Source organism: Myotis myotis, unplaced genomic scaffold (genome assembly GCF_014108235.1).
Source record: "Myotis myotis isolate mMyoMyo1 unplaced genomic scaffold, mMyoMyo1.p scaffold_m19_p_3, whole genome shotgun sequence".
Taxonomy (NCBI): domain Eukaryota; kingdom Metazoa; phylum Chordata; class Mammalia; order Chiroptera; family Vespertilionidae; genus Myotis; species Myotis myotis.
Window position 1 is genome coordinate 87,120,128 of NW_023416335.1, and position 16,913 is coordinate 87,137,040.

The 16,913-nt window shown below is 36.4% G+C and overlaps 1 long non-coding RNA gene across 48 annotated transcripts in view; it reads right to left on the bottom strand.

Moving 5' to 3' along the window:
- Positions 1-16,913, bottom strand: part of LOC118650271 — an 89,822-nt gene that overhangs the window by 24,790 nt on the left and 48,119 nt on the right. For 6 of the 48 annotated variants that reach the window (XR_004965938.1, XR_004965926.1, XR_004965973.1 and 3 more), the window contains 4 exons: positions 15,189-15,270; positions 2,976-3,121; positions 700-760; positions 177-308 (listed from right to left, as the gene is read on the bottom strand). This is a non-coding gene — a long non-coding RNA (uncharacterized LOC118650271). Of the gene's footprint in view, positions 1-107; positions 309-699; positions 761-2,355; positions 2,379-2,745; positions 2,769-2,975; positions 3,122-15,188; positions 15,271-16,913 lie in introns of those variants that run through there. The other 42 variants (XR_004965963.1, XR_004965935.1, XR_004965959.1 and 39 more) reach the window with 28 other exon arrangements.

Below are 16,913 nucleotides of genomic sequence, written 5' to 3' on the forward strand. Positions count from 1 at the left end.
ACCTCAAAACTAGAAAACATTACTTTAAAGAGGCTTTTTCCTCTCAGTTGAGTTAAACATACCAAATATTCAGTGTTTCTATATCATGTTATTCTCCATTTTCACACTCTGGTAAGAATTTGGAATATCTCTGGGTTCCCAAGATGGAAGCCAAACAGGATAGGTTTGTCTTACCCTTCTTGTAAAAAGAGACCCTGAGAAATTCTGGCTGCAATGTCTGAGGTTCCACAAATTCTTTTAAGATGAGGATTGGGACTGCTTTATTTTCCCCACAGTGCTGGACATCCAACAGTCCAAACTGAACTGAACTGAAAAATTCGGAATGCTACATTATCAGTGAACAGGCACTTAGAAAAACAAGAATTATAGTAGATTCAAAGATGGATGAGGATACTTTATGTAAAATGTCTGAAAGACTTGGTTCAAGTAAAGACTACCCAGCATTTTTCTATTAGGTGTTTTCTTGGGTGATTACAAAATGAGATGAATATATTGATGTATATAGAAATACTAACTAGTTGAAAGTTACACAAAAGTATACATCTAATCAGTACAACAGCCCACCTAAAACGAATATACATAACTTGCTAATAAAAAATACAATGCTACAAGAGTGCTTAGTAATTTAAAAAACATTAAAGGAATATAAGTTCAGAATGAAGGTTACATGACTATGATCGATATTAAATCTTTACTTACCTCCATAATTTAGTCATGAAAAGACAGAAGTCAGCAGATCAGACATGTAAATTAGATGTAACTAGAATAGAAATACGGGGGGGGGGGGGGGGTGTAAGTTTCCATTTCTGGATAACCTGACTGGAAGTTCACTGAACTTGGATTAATCAAATGGTTCAAGGATAGAAGTGAATTAGTCTAAAGCTCCTGGTATATGCCCAGAAGACATATTACTGAGTTTTTTAAAGGTTGTTTGGAAGCACAGATGAACATTTTAGTTTTCCTTACATTTCATTAAAATAGAACATAAAAAAATCAACTAAAGATGTAGAATAATATGGTATTTCTGTCTAACGACGTGGCTACTTTACAGACAGGTAATCACTAGGTAAATAGGAATTATACAAAACAATGTTTAGTTTCTAGAAAACCAAAATATTTGCTTTTAATTAATTAAACAATTTTTAAAATTGTTTTCCCTTTGGTAACTTTTTAAACACCTGCCTACAATTTAAGCAGTACTGAGTTCCTATTTGATTATTTTTGGCTAAGCCTTTTCTTCGGAAGCAAGCCCAATTTAGGGTAAGGAGGAGGAAAAGTTCCAGATCTTTTAGAACCTTCATTTCCTCTTAACATGTTTCTCCATCAAAAACAAGTATTCAAATAAGGAATCTCAATTATCTAAACCATTTTTGGCCAACTCTGGAATTTCTTGTTATACCACCTTTGAAATGCTACAGTTGTACTCTTGAAAAACCTGTCTTCCTGGTTTTCAAATTTCTGTTTATTATTACACTTCTTCAGCCAGAATGCCAGTTCTTTGTGCTGTACTGTTTCTTGAAACTAGAGACCAGCACATTTCCCACAATTCAATTATTTGCCTTTCCATTTGCTAAATTAAAGCCATGTCAATTTTACAAAGTTTTAATTGATTGAATTATTTGGATTTTAAATTCTCAATTTCGTTCCTTCAATCTAATACTGGGAAAGATCTTTGTTTTATTAATGGAAGTAGAGGTTAAGGCTCAAGAATATGAACACATTTTAGTCATTGACCCTCATAACTGATTTTCTTACAGGCATAAAAAGCTTGAGATATGACACTCCAAGAAAAAAATGAAGAATTTTAATTCAATTTTGGAAATGTTTATTTAAGATTACATACTTAGTCAAATAATTTATTTACATAAACATGTGTTTACATATTTAATTTATTATTTTTTAAATATATTTTTATTGATTTCAGAGAGAACGGGAGAGGGAGAGATAGAAACATCAATGATGAGAGAGAGTCACTGATCAGCTGCCTCCTGCACACCCACTACTGGGATCAAGCCTGCAACCCGGGCATGGGCCCTTGACCGGATCCAAATCTGGGACCCTTCAGTCCGCAGGCCAATGCTCTATCCACTGAGCCAAACCAGCTCTACATATTTCTTTTTAAAGAAAGGGGTCTTGTCCATAACAAAGAGCTTCAGATAGCTTGTCCACCCTTATCAGCTTTATGAGGATACTGACAAATTTACCTCTCCAGAATGACTTTTACATAGAATTCTCGTTCTATATATTCACAACCTTTAATCGAAGCATTTCAAATGAAATTCCTGCATATTGTCTTAAATTCAGTATGACAAAAATGGGACTCAGCATCTTCTCAAACCAGCTTCTCAACAGTCCACTTTCAATGATACCATGATTGTCTAGTACAAAACATTTATTTTTTGACACCACCCTTTTATCCAACTCATTGTGATGTTCTATACTTTTTCCTTTTGAAATATCTTTTATTCTTTCATCTCCATTCTCATTGCCACTATTCTGTCCGGGATTTCTTCACTCCTAGATTACTAAAATAGTCACATGCCCAGCTTCCTTACCACTAGACTTTATTTCTTAGAATCCTTCTATATATAGTACTGCCACATTTGATTTCCAAAAATTCCATTACTTTGTCAACTTCCACTGTTATTTCAAGATGCTGGGTTATGCTAACTTTATGCCATATCAAGACTAAAATCCTCTAATTGGTTTTCCAGGCAAAGGTCCAATAACTTAATAATGTAGTTATCCAAATTCATGTAACCTTTTATCTAAGGTTTTAAGACAAAGGTTTCAAGTTATTGCATTGTGTTTTGACTTAAATTCTCACCCACAAACCAGTCCTCTACTTGACAACTCAGTGTATCTTAATTTACAAGCATACAGACCACAAATTACAAAATGAAGACATTTTTTTTTTCTATCAAGTCAGCAGAGACAATTTTCTAATCCCCCTGTAATTCCCAAAAGATACTTACAGATTTGTGTTGAGGGATATTCTCAGTGGCATTTATTGCCCTTTGCTACAGTGGTCTATTGTCAGAAACTCTGCTCAGAACAGACAATGTCTGTAGCTTCCAATCTCAATCCTTTCTTCATGTGCCTTAGGTGTCAAAATATATTCCTAGAAAACAGGTTATAAAGTAAATTAATATATGGGGAAACTGCTTTGCCATAGGAACCATTATTTAATTGCTGGTTAAATTCCTGACTTTTGACTAACAGTTAAGAATAATTTATACCTAGATTCTGGAAAAACATGTCCTATAAATTTTAGATAAAAGCTTGGGGCACCTAATTTTTTTTTAAATCACATTATGATAACAATGAAAGCAATTGCTGCATATTTGATCCACAATTTTCTTTGCCTTCTTGGATTTCTTAAACCTTTTTTTGGTGTAATTTAGTCTCTAATAAAATTATCCAAGTTTCTAAGAAAAGCTCTTCCACTCAATAAGATCACTCCAGCAAGAAGTCAGAAGCACACCATTTTCTTTATAGACTCACTTTAAAGAATTGCAGCCGAGCCTGGCCAGTGTGGCTCATTGGTTGAGCATCGAACTATGAACCAAGAGGTCACGGTTCTATTCCTGGTCAGGGCACATGCCAGGGTTGTGGGCTCTATCCCCAGTAAGGGGCTTGCAGGAAACAGCCGATTGATGATTCTCTCTCATTGATGTTTTTTTCTCTCTCTCTTCTCTTCCTCTCTTAAGTCAATAAAAATATATTTATTTTAAAAAGAACTGCAGCTGATACTCAATACATTTGTTTTTATACTATGGTAATGTTATTTCTTGAAAAGTTTTTTTTAATGTAAGGACTTTTCTTTCTACTATAGTCAATCTCCTCAGACACACAAATAAAGGCCAACAGAAAACAAACTATATTCAGAAAGCATTAGGTGATGTTAGATCACTAACAAAGCCTCAAAAAGGAATATTAAAATTTCACCGGTCTTCCAACTATTCATACCCCATCCATAGGTTTCTGACTTTAAAATTTTTTGAAAGGACACAGTAAGGTAGCTAAAACTTGAGGTATGAACGTAAATGTGTAGTATAGAATGAGAAGAACCTCTATGTGGTAAAAGGCAGAGAACTCCTAAACTACCAGGAAATGAGCATTACATTTATCTAGCTGGTACTCTTTTCAGAATATATTTTATCATAAAGCCATTTCTGCTGATTTTCAGCACTCAACTGCCATTTATCAAACACCTGCTATGTTAGGCTGGCAAAGTACATAATAAAACATGATAGTCCCTGCTTATAAGGCAGGATATATTCATTGTTCTAAGGTATAGAAGCACAAAAGAAAAATGATATTTGTGGCTGAAGAGGAAAATGAACTAGGAAAATTTCATGCAGAGAATAGAAAGCCTAAGATTTAGAAAGTTGAAGATGAGGGAAAGGACATTGTAGGAGTAGATAACTTGAGCTAAGGCTTGGATGCAAATTAGAATGGATTGGAAAAGGAATGTTTCTATTTAGCTTAAAAATACTTTGGTATTAATTCACAATCATTCCCATAGTGGTAAAGGTCAATCTTACTAGGGCAAGAAAATATCCTGATAGAATTTTTCTCTGCAACTTTTTCAATATTTCTAACTTGATTTGCTTAGTTAAAAGCCATAGATCCTCTAATGTTCAGGATAAAATTGTCTAATGTAAGCCTAGATTTCCTTCCAATATTTCTTTTTTAAAATCCTCACCTGAGGATATGGTGTTGTTTTGTGTGTGTGTGTGTGTGTTTTCATTGATTCTAGAGATGGAGAGGGAGAGGGAGAGGGAGAGGGAGAGGGAGAGGGAGAGAGAGAGAGAGAGAGAGAGAGAGAGAGAGAGAGAGAGAGAGAGAGAGAGAGAGAGAAAGAAGAAGAAGAAGAAGAAGAAGAAGAAGAAGAAGAAGAAGAAGAAGAGAAGGAGAAGGAGAAGGAGAAGGAGAAGGAGAAGGAGAAGGAGAAGGAGAAGGAGAAGGAGAAGAAGAAGAAGAAGAAGAAGAAGAAGAAGAAGAAGAAGAGAAGAAGAAGAAGAGAAGAAGGAGAAGAAGAAGGAGAAGAAGAAGAGGGAGGAGAAGGAGGAGAAGGAGAAGGAGAAGGAGAAGGAGAAGGAGAAGAAGGAGAGGGAGGGGGAGGGGGAGGGGGAGGGGGAGGGGGAGGGGGAGGGGGAGGCGGAGGGGGAGGGGGAGGGGGAGGGGGAGGGGAGGGGAGGAGAGGAAGAGAAACATTGATGTGAGAGAAACATCATTGTTGCCTCCCGTACACTCCCCAACCAGGGATCGAATCCCAGACCCTTTAGTGCACAAGAGGACGCTCTAACCAACTGAGCCACACTGGTGGGTCTGTAATTCATTCTTTAAGCCCGGCTCATCTTCTACCTTCTCTAAGTCTTCTTTTATGAGTCTAAGTCCTCATTTCCTTGAGCTTCTACTGCACTTCAAGTCAGCAAGACAGACTTTATAGCCCACTATTCTCTAGTTGTTGTTGTACATAAGTATAATATTCAATCTAGGCCAGGGGTGGGCAACCCCTGGCATGCGTGCCAAACATGGCACGCCAGTAACTTTTTCTGGCACGCAAAACCCTCTCTTAAAATCTTCCATTTACAATTTTTTTCTTAATATCGATTTTTTTATTTTTCAGATAAATTCAGTGTAGGTGCATCTTAGATAAATAATTTTACATAACAAGTTATCTTAAAGACCATAGACATGTATTGACGAGAGAGGGGAAGAGCAATTTCTATGCCTCTGCCTTAACTCTCCCTGCCTTTCTAGATCCAACCAGTGTTTTGGTTTCAGCCACATACGCTTGTGAATCTTTGTTCTCAGTGATGAATTTTGTTAAGTCTCGTAATAGGAGTAGCCTGACAGATGAAAGTAGTAGCTCGTGCACATCTCTGAAGGTCACGAAATATAAACCTGATGTAAAATCTCTGTCATCAGTGATGCAGCAGCAAAAGTCCCACTGATAATATCAAACAGAGTGATAAAGTTTTCTGTCAGACTATCAGTGTATATGTATACATTAAAAAATAAACGTATTTTTCATCATCATATACTGTGTTTTTGTCGCTCGAATGAATTTTATTATTTCTTCAAGGTTCTTCACATACATACACCTTAAGAGATATCAAGTAGGCGTAACATGTTCTCAAAAAATTAGGGTTGGCACGCAGAAGAATTTTGAGTCAGATTTTGCTGGTTTTGGCACGCACTCACAAAAAGGTTGCCCACCCCTGATCTAGGCTAAAAGTTCTTTGCTGACAGAGATCATTTTTTTTTAGACTAAAGTGAAATACTGGACATAGAATAGGCCCTTAATAATAAAAGATTATCTCACTTAAAAATGCAAACAAAAAATTTTTAAGTCATTTAAAGTAGTATTTTATAACTATTTTTGATGAGGTAATATTATATTCACTCTCATTTATAGAATTTTGAACCTCAGATTATCACCACTTCAGGTCTTTACACTATTCAAAAATAGATTTGCAGGAATAAAACTGTCCTACTCTACCACATGTATGTAATATAACCTAAATTTTTTTCTATAATGGCAGTTAAACATATACTTTCCAGAGGTTTCCACATAAATCTACAATATTTTACTTTTCCCTTTGCTTTTATGAGTAATGTCAGTGTACAGGATTATTTGCAAAATAAATATCCAGGCTGGACAAAAGTAGGTTTACAGTTGTGAATATGAAGTTTATTCTTGTATTATTATTTATTAACTAGTGGCCTGGTGCACGAAATTTGTGCAGGCGGGGGGTGGGGGGGGTGCCCAGCCTGCACCCTCTCCAATTGGGGACCCCTTGGGGGATGTCTGACTGCCAGTTTAGGCCCTCTCGCAATCTGGGAGTCCTGGCTTCTAACCACTCACCTGCCTGCCTGCCTGATCGCCACTAACTGCCCTCCCCTGCTGGCCTGATCTTGCCCCCACTGCCTCTGCCTTCCTGATCACCCCTAACTACCCTCCCCTTCCAGCCTGATCTCACCTCCAAGTGCCCTCCCCTGCCAGCCTGATCTCACCCCCAACTGCCCTCCCCTGCCAGCCTGATCTCGCCCCCAACTGCCCTCCCCTGCTGGCCTGATCTCGCCCCCAACTGCCCTCCCCTGCTGGCCTGATCTCGCCCCCAACTGCCCTCCCCTGCTGGCCTGATCGCTCCTAACTGCCTCTGCCTTGGCCCCTACCACCATGGAATTGTCTGGAAGGAAGGTGGACACCTGGAAGATGGCCGGTCGACCCAGTCCAATTAGCATATTACCTTTTTATTAGTATAGATCATATAGGACAGGATTGCTTAAATGGGGGGGGGGGGGCTTTTTCAGCAGGAGATACTCTTGGAGACAAAAACACATCATCCCTATATCTGGACTGATAGCCAGCCATATGCACTATACTGCCAAACCGGTCATTAAAAACCCTTAAAACCCCTGTTGCCCTTAAGATCCCTCCTCAGTCCCCACCTTAGGTTCTGCCTTCGCAGTTCACCCAGATTTGGTTCTTATTGGTCAGTTTCTATGCTAGTCAGTGTCTCTGGGCCTATCTCTGGGCCCGATCAGAGGCAGGGTTGATAAGCAGCTCTGCGGAGGCCCGGAGAGAAATAGGTGCGGCTGTTGGCGAAGCCCGGAAAGAGAGAGGCAACGGCTGATCAACAGTGCCACAGATGCTGGGGATCAGACCCTGCCTCTTTCTCTCTGAAGGCCTCTCTCGGGCCCTGATCCACAGCCCCCTGGGCAGTCAGTGCTGGGTTGCTGTGCTGGCACCAGCTGCAGTTAGTGCGGGGTCGCCACAGCAGCCCAGCACTGACTTCTGGTGTTTGGTTGAGCCTTGGTCGTTGTGGACATTACAGACCCTGGCTCTTTATATATATAGATTATATTATTTTCCATACAAACAACTGTAAAACTGCCTTTGCCCCACCCTATATTAAAGGCAAACAACTCGGTTCTAGGATTATAAAATTTGGGACAAGATAACCAAATTCAACCTCTTATTTACTTAAAACTGAAGACTGGAGAGACAGCAACTTGGTCAAGGTCACACAACTAACCCACAGCAGAGCCAATTTTTAAGTATATGATCACACTAACTTCTCTGGGATAGGAACAATGTAAGCTTCTGTTTGCATTGTCATTCCTCTGGAAAAGTAACCAAACATAATATTCACAAATTATGAATTTGTGCATTTTACTGCATTATAACCTTTTGTTCTGCTTCATTTCATGGTCTTCTTAACCAGTGGAAAAGTTTTAACTTTTCTCACATGCTTCTTATCTTAATAAGATGTACGATGATGACACTGAAGAGATAAGTGTCAGAGGCAAGTACTTCTGAACAAAGTGACTTATTAGATGAATAGCTGTACACACATTGAATGAGATTGATACAATGAAAGTTTCATTGTCTGAGACTTTAAAAATGAGGACAAAATGGTAGAAAATAATTTAGATTCTAATGTCCTGACTCATCAAATTAATCCAATGGACATTTTCCCTTCTAATTTATATCACTTGTTTTTCCACATTATTCTTATATGAATTCTTAAATGAATCCTAATTCTAAGTTATTTCTTTAGACATGCCTTTATTGGAAAAATTTCTTTTCCATAGGAGCAAATAACAAAACCAAAAGAATAGTCTAAAAAGATTTAATCTAATCCATTTAGTGTTTCTATGACTCTCATCTTTTCCACTATGATAAATTATATATAAAAATATTAAATATTAAAAGTAAACTTTGAAAACAGAGAAGGCTCTAAAATTATAAGATTTGCTAACAAAATTCTAAAAATTCTGACTTACCTTTTAAACCACTATGTTACGTAAATCAGTTTATTAACTCATTCAATATTAACTGAAAGGCATATTAGGTATCTGCCATGTGTCAGATATGTTTTAATTTCAATGTCCTTATATCTATAAGGAAATTGTTACTTGAAATATCAGATACCACAAATTGTAAAATTATATTGTATACAAGTGAGTAAATTAAAATTATGAAAATTTAAAGAGCATGATTTAATGTAAAAAGATTATCATACTAAGAAAGGAAATGAAACAAGATGAAAAATAAATTTATATTTAAAAAAAAAAGGAATTTCCACTCTTCAGACTTCTCCTGGTCTTTTATTCAGGACTAGATTCAAGATCAGACTTTAAGATGATTTCATCATTCTCATGCTTTCTTTCACAGTTCTCTGGATTCATTCATATGAGCAATTACCTATTTAAAGTTAACTATGTGTTGGCACAGTGCCATGTGCTGTATTTTAGAATCTTGATGTCATAATCTTATTCTAAAGCAACAATATCTTACGCTTTTTTCTTATCTTTAAATGAAGAGGGTAATGAATAGTTAATGGCAGTGAAGTTAATTTTAGAAAACTTCTTAAAAATAAAAAGTATTTTAGAGTAGCAGACATATCAGGTAAATTATAAAAAAATACATTTGTTAACTATAAAACACCCAAATAGTTCACTGGAAGGCGGGTCTTGCCTAATTTGGGAGGAATTAACTATGGAGAGCAACAGAGACCATCATGTGAAATCGACTCAAGAGGCTGCATAAAGCAAGCAGGGTATTAAGGCTAGGTTTCAGTTCATTTGGGAATATCTTTGGATAACCCCAAACAAAAGAGCTTAGAAGCCAGATAATTTCCCAATGCAGGGCAACACATCTGAACACCATGGATGAAGCAGAAAAATTAGCCATTAAATAATTTTAATACTTTAAAAAGTATTTAATTTTTTAAATAAACCCAAATTGAGATGGTTGCAAAACTAACTATTCCTGACCTTCATAGTGCTTTCTCATAACTTCTCAGAAAGAACATGTGGGAATCCATTTCAGTCTGCTAGAGACAATTTTTCTTAAGATTTACATCAGATATGTCAAAATTTCTTGGTAAGAGATAAAATATGCTGTAAAATTCCTTAACTAGTATATCATTTCAATGAGAAATAAAGGTCCCAACAAAGAATTATTTCACATATAAAACTTTATATTATCTGGCAAGTACTATTTCATGTTTCTCATTCTTTTTGGCCCTTCAATGTAGTTGATATAAGTGATCTATTTAAATAGATTTGACTTGAGCCTGGGAGAATTCCACTGAAAAGTAAGATCTAATTTCTGGCTACCTGATCAGTGAATTGTTTTGAGTAGCCATATTAAAATTGGTACCAATGTATTCTATATTACTGAGTGCTATGTGAGGTCATCAGCTACATTAGTCATCAAATGAGCTGAGTTAAGATAGTCTCTGGGCTCAAACCTATTAGGCTTATTGCCTAATAGTACAACAAATAAGGAAGAAAATAATCACAATATGATGTATCATAAGTAATAATAAAGCTATTATAAGGGTGATAATACAGAAAAGGGAGTTAATTTTCTATGTGTGTATATGGAGGGAGTAGGAGGAGGTTGCCCTTCTGAGTAATACCTGAGAATGTTTATGAAGGTTATACTGCCTGGAACTGCTCTATGAGACAGAATTAAATTAATGATCATTAAGCCTGAAGTCCCATTGACAGAAAATATTTTTAAAGTGTATCTCATAGCTTAGAGATAGGTAATCTCCAAAATGTTTATAATTTAGATGTATTATGTAGTTTGTCTGCAGCCTTTTAGTTACAAAAGGTCCATTTTCTTAGATTTTGATGAGCTTCCTGAGAGACAGTGTGCTTAAGCGAGATGACAACATTTGATGCTGTAAATGCCTTAAAAACAATACAATCAAGTACGACCTATAGATTGTGTAGGCTTACTATGGATAGTTGGGCAGGGGCAGTTTTCTCAGGAGATGACTATTAAATTAAGAGCTGACTGAATTCACATATCAGCATGTATAGCTATGGGGCACACATACCTACAGGAGGACCATACACAAACACCCATATCCAGTGTTACTGAAACACACTTCTAAAAGCATGTTTTCTTGCAGGGAACAGAAGTAGCATCCTGGAATATTTGAGGAAATAACTTGGGCTTGGTATAGAACTACCAAATACAAACCTATATGTAAGACATTCTTTGGAAGCTATCACTATCATTTTGCATTCTATGGCTTAATATGTTAATTTTGTCCCCCCCCCCCCATCTCTTGTTGGCTATAAGACAAAGGATATAGATATTACTGAGCATGAGCTCTGCAATCAAACCACCTGAGCTTGAATCCTGACTCCACTTACTAGTTATGACATTAAGCATACTATTTCCCCTTGATTCAGTTTCCTTACCTATTACATAAGGATAATAATGTACCTTCTTCATAACATGGTTATGAGAATTAAATGGGTTATTAAAATTTCTGGCAAAGGATTACACAATCAATGTGTTAGTTGTTACTCCTATCATTTATAGCAGCATCTAAAGCTTGAGTGGTTTCTATATGCACTTAAAAAAAATCAACAACCCTATGGTGTTAAGCTGTTTTGATTTGATTGATTTGGGTACTTTTCACTAAATTAAGCACTTAAAATAAACAATAACAACTTACTGGCCTATTTCCCAGAGGGGCAAATAAACATTAATACATGTGCCAGGGTTGATGTTCATTATTATATTTACAATTCTCTCATATCAAAAATCTCATATAATTTGGAAGAGAAGCACAGTAGTCTGAAAAGTACTTGAACTGTAAAAACTAAAAAGCCTGCATTAAAAAGGTGTTTTCATAAAAATTATCTTTTCAGCCAAGCCATAGCATTGTCTAATCAAGTCTCAACAATGATTTGGGTTCATGACTGGTAATGATATATAGAATGACTATTTACTGCATATTTGATGCCAGAATCAACTAGATCCACTGCCAATTTCAGAGTGAGATTGATGTTCCTGGGAATACCCCACTTAATAATTAGCTGAGCACCTAGTATGTGCCTAGTAAGATGAGAAAAGCTCCAATTGAAACTGAATTCCCTTATATTTAACTACAGGAGGAGAATTCAGAGAGAGGTATAAAGCCCCAGCTATGACTTTTCAGTCTTAATATCCATACATCCTAAAATACAAACATCAAATAATACCCCATTATAACCCATCTCCTCGAATCAAAACAGTATGGTTAAAATTTTTCTGTAGAATCGATTCCTTCCTGTTTATTCAAATTATTCAAACTTATTCTTCTTGGAAGTCTTACAAGGAAAATGAAAACATATGATTAGTTCTATACTGGATTTGTCCAAAAGCCTTTAAAAGGTACCCTCTTGGGCCCTGTCTGGGTAACTCAGCTGTTTAGAGCATTGTCCCAATACACCAAGGTTGTGGGTTTTATTCCCAGTCAGGGCACATACAAGAATCAAACAATGAATGCATAAATATGTGGAACAACAAATTGGTTTCTCTCTCTAAAATAAAAGTAACCCTCCTTGAAAACAAATGACAACTTATAAAAGCCTTTAATATTAAAAAAATGTTCCAACTCTAGTACTTAATGAAAATGTTAACATTTTCATTATTTCATAGTTTCCAGACAAGTGGTACATGCTCCTGGAATTTCTTAAGAATACCTTTTGTAGATACTGTCAGTTCTGTTAAAACAATGGTTATTTTCAGTAAATACTGTCCTAAAACAAAACAAAACAAAACAAAACAGGAAGTTTCCCTATAATTTCCTTTAGTAAAAAATCACCCTTTGGCCCAGCCGGGCATGGCTCAGTGGTTGAGCATCCACCTATGATTCAGGAGGTCAGGGTTCAATTCCTGGTCAGGTTACATGCCCAGTATGCGGGTTTGATCCCCAATAGAGGGCATGCAGGAGGCAGCCAATTGATAATTCCCTTCATCACTGATGTTTCTCTCTCTTTCTCCCCTCCCCCACTTCCTGGAAAAAAAAAATTGTCCTTTGTTAGCACACATTTTAAAGGCAAGAATTTGTTCAGCTGATGTATTTTCATTTCAAATGTCTTTAAATCTTACTCCCCCTCCCCTCTTATTTAGTTACTTTAAAGATTCCTGGTATATCAGTCTAATGCATATATCCAGTTGGTATAAAATACTGAAACTCGATCTACTGTTCTGTCATCCAGTACAATACAGAATAAAGAAGTCTCAAAATTTGTCTTTTCTTTTTCAATCACTCCTTAATATATCTGAACACCTCATTTTTTCAATTCTCTGAATGCCCTCTTAGTTCACATTTACTCTACATGTGGGCCTAACATAAGCCATATACACTAAGTCTTCCAATGAACATGCATTTATTAGCATATAGCAATATTAAATAATTTCCATGCTAGTTTTTAAATCTGTTGAACTTTTACCTAAACTCCAAATTAAATTATCTAATTTGGCTATTCAGAAACTAAGACCATCTGGTATTGTTTAAAACAGGAAAGATTATAGTGAAGGTCTTTTTTTCTTTTTAGAAATTTATTTTCTTAATGTATATCCTATATAATAAAAGCCTAATATGCAAAATGACTGAATGGCAGGGGTGTGAGCAGCCCCCCCCCCCATCACTCCGCCAGTCGTCCCAGAGGGAGGCAACCAGCAGCGGTGGTGGGGGCAGGGCCGGTGAGTGGGTGGCACCAGGCTAGCCAAGGCAGGTGCCAGTGGGGGCCCCCCTGATTGCCCCACAGATTGGACTTGATCGCCAGCCAGGCTTAGGGACCCTACCTATGCATGAAAATCATGCACCAGGTCAGGCCTCTAGTAAGTATTATAAAATCACCAAATTCTTCCTGAAGAGTAAAAGTATGAAGAAAAAAGAAGTCACCCATTTTCAAAGTTCCAAATTCCTGGAGTTTTAGACATAAACTCATCTAAGAATCACCTATTCAAAATGGTACAATAACTATTATGGACTTATTTGGTCCATAATCCCTATTTGGATATTTTCCTTTTTTTCCCCCCAAAGGATGCAATACCCATTAAAATGCTGACAAAAATGGCATAACAGGGTCTGACTTGGAATCTGTACCATAGGCCTGTTTTGATGACAAACACCACTGCCCTCAGATTTTTAGACTCCCAAATAATATAGTTTATTTTATTAGCCAATTTTTCATATTCTAAAAATATGCTTTTATTGATTTTAGGGAGAAAAGGATAGAAACATCAATGAGAGACATCAATTGGCTGCCTCCTGCACACCCCCCACTGGGGATAGAGTCCATAATGAGGGAATTGAGCAGGGACCTCTTGGTTCATGGGTCAACACCCAACCACTGAACTACACTGGCCAGACCAATTTTCAGATTCTAAACCTGCCTTTCCAAATTAAACTCCTAGTTCTTAAGAGTTTTAAATTATAAAATATTAGCACGTGAGAAAAATAGGTTGAGACATACCATTTTTGCTTACATTCTAAATGGGGCACTGTAACAGATAGGTCATACACTCTGAATTCATGTTTGTGTCATGTTTACATTTTTTTAAACCATAGCCACATGTTCAAACTGAAATGTCAATAACTATTCTTAAAGGTTTTTTGATTATCAAATGTAAATTCCATCCTTTCCAAAGAGCTCAGCTTTTTGATAAATTTGGTGTGATGATTGGGGTACAAAAGAAATTCATACTGATCTTAGATTTCCTTTTGAGCAAATCTTGAGTCAGTATTTTCCTTACTCTCCTGTTTAAAAAACCTTCAATGATTTCCCTTGCATCAGAATGCTTCTCACACTATGGGAAGGTACCTGTGGGGATGATAAGCAAGTGTGGCAGAGGAAGCCACAGGATAAAACATCTCATATGCTCAAGTTTACTAAAACATCTTGAGAAATTTTATGTATTTAAATATTATGGAACAAATTCTACAATTCATGGTATTTTTCAGGTATATTTTAGATAAATGTAAAGAAAAAATTTCTGGGCCAGAGCCTATCTCAAGAGGGAGATGCTCCCGTTAGTCTCTTATGAATCAGGTTAAGAAAAAAAAATTTGCTAATCCAACTATGTAACTAGAAGGGAATAAAGCCAAATAGTAGTTGCCATTGGGTGGTAAAACTGTGATTTTTAAATAGAATTTTTGCCCTTTCTGACATTTCTATATGTTCATGTATTACTTTTACCCTAAGAAAAACTAAAACAAACTTCATTTTAAACAGAAAAATACTTAATTTTTAGACTTGAAAGTCAGTTTTGTTGTGCTATTAAATACACTAAAGTCAGACTTTCCTTTAGTTTGTTAATATAGTTTCAAAATTAAAATAGATTTATATACTCCGTTTCTTATACTTACCTTTTGAGGTCTGGGGCTTGAAGAGTAGGAAAATGACAGAAAAACCTCTCAACAAATTCAAGAATTCTTTTTGTTGTTAATCCTCACCCAAGGATGTGTTTCCATTGATTTTTAGAGAGTGGGAGGAGAGACACAGAGAGAGAAACATTGATGTGAGAGACACACAGGGATTGGTTGCCAGAGCTTGCAACTAAGTTACATGCCCTTGACTAGAATAGAGCCTAGAACCCTTCAGTCTACAGGCCAAACCTCTATCCACTGAGCCAAGCCAGCTAAGGCTTCGAGAATTCCTTTTTTAACATTCCTTTGACAACAGAGTAGATTGCTCCCCTAAAGCTTATTTTAAAATGACCTTATTTTTTAAATGATTTAATTTTTGAAATTATCTGTTCAAATTCTTCCCATGATAATATCCTTCATTATCACTTGTACAGTTCCCAAACCCAGTAGGATTTCCATTACAGATTTCCATGGTGGTAAGGCTGCTTCAAATAACTACTTTTTTTTTAAGGATTTCTCATTCTGCACAGCTGGCCTGGCTCAGCAGTTGAGTGTTGACCTATGAACCAGGAGGTCACAGTTTGATTTCCGGTCAGGGCAGATGGCAGAGTTGGGAGCTTGATCCCAGTGTGGGGCGTACAAGAGGCAGCCGATCAAAGACTCTTTCTCATCATTGTTGTTTCTATCTCTCTCTCTACCTCTCTGAAATCAATTAAAAATATATTTTTTAAAAAAGAAAAAACAAACTTTCCTCCATTCGCAATCATACATTCTTATTTATAGCACACCCCTCCCCTGCCATGCTAATACGATTGATCTCACACCCATAATAAACCAGTAAGTTTAGCAAATGTATTCTTCTAATTAGTTCATTTGTACTATTTGGTAACCTTTTTCACTTAATCATGAACAACTCCTAGCTCATTAATATAACTACATTATATTGAGTAAGTCTGAATAGTACTACTTATCACAATATATTATTTTTTGCTCTCCAGCCTGTTTTCTCCTCTCTTCCAGGAACTTATTCCATGTGGTTTGAGCAGGCCTGACCATCCCCACCACTAGGTAGGCGCGATTTAGACCAGCCAATCAGAGTACTCCATTTATACTCCACCCCCCCCCCCGACCATGGTGATTGGTTCAGGAATGGACATATCCTAGAAACAAGCCAATGAGAGCCTTCCCTGAGACCTCTTTGCCAGAATTATTCAGACAGTATGCCATTTAACATGTTATTTAATCAGCTTTTAATTGTTAGACACCTAAAATAACTCTTCCAATCTTTTAATATAAACATTATAATAAACACATGGACTACTTCTTAAGAGTATATTTATTAACTGTTTTTACAATATTAGAAAAGGGAAATAATTATTCTAATGTGCTAAAATCCTAAAAATACATTATGGCTACTCCACATTCTTATGTGATTGATATATAGTTTTTCATATAACAGAAAATAATCAACTATACCACTTGTCAGAATAGAACTAATATCTGAACTTTGGGACCTAATATTTAGGCTGATGTTTCGAAGTTCTGGATATCTTAGTCAAGCTGCTTTTTCTTCATTTTGTTTCTTAAAATTAAAATTTTTGTTCATATTGCTAATACATTTTAAAGGTTAATATGTATGAATAAATGAGGTACAATTAATGATAAAAGTGTTATGTTCCTCAGGTGTGTTAAGTCAGAGAATAAGGTTAAGAACTAGGGATATAA